Source organism: Mandrillus leucophaeus, unplaced genomic scaffold (genome assembly GCF_000951045.1).
Source record: "Mandrillus leucophaeus isolate KB7577 unplaced genomic scaffold, Mleu.le_1.0 Scaffold184, whole genome shotgun sequence".
Classification (NCBI taxonomy): Eukaryota; Metazoa; Chordata; class Mammalia; order Primates; family Cercopithecidae; genus Mandrillus; species Mandrillus leucophaeus.
In genome coordinates this window covers 3173612-3176807 of record NW_012101854.1, presented here as the reverse complement: position 1 = coordinate 3176807, position 3196 = coordinate 3173612, and the positions used below count along the sequence as shown (strand labels likewise).

General features: G+C 38.3%; 1 protein-coding gene across 3 annotated transcripts in view; it reads right to left on the bottom strand.

Moving 5' to 3' along the window:
• The window catches only part of ADGRL2 (adhesion G protein-coupled receptor L2), a 203411-nt gene extending 202926 nt beyond the window's left edge, over positions 1–485 (bottom strand). For all 3 annotated transcript variants that reach the window (XM_011977776.1, XM_011977774.1, XM_011977777.1), the window contains exon 1: positions 370–485. The gene's annotated coding sequence lies outside the window, so the exon portion shown is untranslated. The remainder of the gene's footprint in view (positions 1–369) is intronic.
• Between the last annotated feature and the right edge of the window lie 2711 nt (positions 486–3196).

The following is a 3196-nucleotide window of genomic DNA, read 5'->3' as shown; positions in this document are numbered from 1 at the left end:
TTCCCTCCCCGTCGGCTCTCGCTCCCCCTACCCCCAGGTCCCCAGGCTCTACCTCCAGCTCCCCCCATCAACACACCCATTCAACCGCTACCCCTAGCCCACCCCAAAACTCCACTCACTGCGCGCTGGCTCCTCCGCGCGCTCCGCCGGCGCGCGCTCTCCATCCTGTGCACACACATGTACTTTAAAAACATTTATTTTATTTCTGGAGCGGGGTGAAGAATATTTGGGACAGTGCCGTGCAGCGCGGCGCTCAGAGGCTGGGCGCAGGGGGGTGGCCGGCGGCTCGGGGCCCCCTCCCCTCTAGGCCCAGGAGCTTGTTCCCGGCCTGGACTTCGGAGAGGCGCCCGGGATGTGTCTTTCACCCACCCCGTCTCCAGGTTTTCTCTTTTCTCCACGCACCGAGCCGAAGGCCCCGAAACTTTTAGTTTCCGCAGCCCTCCTTTTGTGTAACTGCTTGGAGGAGAAAGAACGTCTGCTCGCCGCGGCTGCCTCCGTCCGGCTGCGGCGCGCGGGGGACGCTCCAGGGTTAATGCGTCTTTGATACCTGAGATTTCCGGCGCACTCGTTAATGAAAGTTACATTTTTTTAAATTGCGATGATTTGTTTCTTTGTAGTTACGTAGAGCCAGCGAAACTTTGACTTTATTGACTATATTTCACAAGAGCGTTTTATTTGTTTTTGATTAAACTCACCAGGATAAGCAAAGGAAGGAAAGGAGACTACAAGGCTCTTTACTCTCAAGTATAGTCACAGTGCTGTTAGGTCTGTTTCCCTCATTTCCTTACATTGAAACTGCTTTTGCTCTTGTCCTCTGAACACACTTCCTTGCCCCTCTCCGTTGGCAATGTGAGCAAACAGCCAGGCAGAGCCAACGATGGACCTAAACTGAAAGGAACAGAGCAGGACAGTGCGAATCACGCTGGAAAAACGTTTAAAAGTCAGTTAAGTGTCCTGTGCATGCCAGAAAATTCAAACATGGATTTCTTTTTTTTTAATTACAAAATTTCTGAGATGGAAGCAGCTATGTTTTCAAATGTATTTGTAAATCACTGATTCTACTAATGAATGCAGCTATCAATTAAAGAAGCATATTTACCTTGGTTTTCAAGAAAAATAAATGCTTCTCCAATATTTAAAACCTAGAAACTAGTATAAAACTTGAGCTGCGTTGCTTTCAGAAACAATATGTACTCTTTGGTGCTGCAGGAATGTTGCAGGCATCACACTTCAGGAATCATTCCAAACAATGTTATTAATATGTCAACAGCAGATTGTTCAAAAGACACGAAGATCCTAAATACCTATGCGTATTTTGTCAAAAAGCCAGATAGGTGTAGTACTAAGTAAGTCCAATCCAACTACTGGTCAAGTTTGTTCTTGACTTGTAGGAAATCATAGGTTAAATGTACATGTGTCCAAATAACTAGAACATGTTCTTTTGGTGGGTTCATTGTAATTCTCAGATTAAAAAAGAGCCTTTGATAATCTAATTTCTTCTACCTGATGTACTGATGTTTTAACATTCTCACTATTTCAAAAGATAAAGGAGCAACTTAGAGCATTGGTGCTTTAAACTACATACACACTTCCATCTGGAATTTCTTACATAATTCAAATATTAACCATGCAGGATATAAACTAGTCTGGGTAAAGTACATTTATGCAAAGCTGGTGCGAAACCTTATGACATACCTAAGTTTTTACGTATGTCAAAATACATACATACAACAGATCTACCTAGGAAAATTAAATCAGGCTACTGCAAGTCGTTGAAAAGAAGACAGAATTACCTAATTCTCAGACCTCAGAGGTAATTTTATGATCTCTCTAGGAATGTAAAATTATTTCATTCAGGATTGCAAAAGAGAGTATGTCAAACTAATAGTAACTTGCATTTACCAAGATATTTTAGCCCTTACATTTGTTCATCTTTGAAGGTTTTCACTCATCTGGGCACCATTCACAAGAAGCCCCAGTGAGTGCATACATTAGTCTAATCCTATTTTCTTTTGGGAAGCAAAACTTAGGCTGAAGTTTTTATTTAGTAAGCTTAGTAAGTAATCAATAGACATTTTTTGCCTGAATTAAGCTGGGCATATGTTGGCTCATTTACTTATTTATTTAACTCTCTCAGAAATAATCTCTGGAAAACCCCATTATCTATCTGCATCATATATTTGATATTCTTCGATTCTCAGGACGTAAGTGAATCACTCTTCACTATATTCTTAAAGAGACACAAAAAAGGAGGATGCTTGGAAGGGGGACGAATTTATCAAAAGTGAATTAAAATTATACAAAGTAGAAAAATGCCCCATACAAGTTTCAAATCTTATTTCAATAGGATGTGTATTCTATAGAGTTCAAAGTGTTCCACACTTTTTTCCCAAAAATATAATAGACTTGCTATGTTTTAAAATTACATATAAAAATACTCTTTGTGTAAGACAATGTTTTAAATATTTAAATAATCCTTCAACCTTCTTTGAATATCCACAAAGAAGAATTGAAATAGTGTTTAATTATATTGCTAGATTCAAAATTAAGCTGTTAGCCACAAACCTGCCATTACAAAGGAACACGTAAAAGACGCACACCATAGAGTATATCTACATTCAAAAAACGTAATCTTCCTGGCACTGTCTGACAATTCATAACATAATTTATAACAATACAGGTGTTATGGTAGAAAAAAACAAAATGAGAAGCTTAATAATATCTACAGACGTGTGCAAGTTAAGGAGAGTTGGAGTATGTTATGCATTCCCTGCAATCCAATCAATTTAATTACTCAATCTATATTATTTAAGTAATGACGAAATCATTGACTTATTCATAATAGTTGCTAATTGTTTTTTAAAATAAATTCTACAAAGGACAAAGGAAACACCCATTTCCATTTGTTTTATGTTAAATCAACATATAACCACTCATGGTGATTTCATTCAAAGAAAACAGAAGGAACTCATTAGCTTATGTGGTTAGAGAGATTGATGGGCTTCAAACATTTTAACCATACATGTTTTTTCCAACTGTAGAAACTCATGTTTTTAATTTAAGCAACCTTAAGAAACTGAAGATTATTTTATTCAATGGGTTCATGTGTTTCTGGTACAGAAATTATGCTAATTTTTAAACCAAGATTTATCATCTAAGTATCTTTGTTTAGAGGGAAGTGATCAGGCACTTGTTA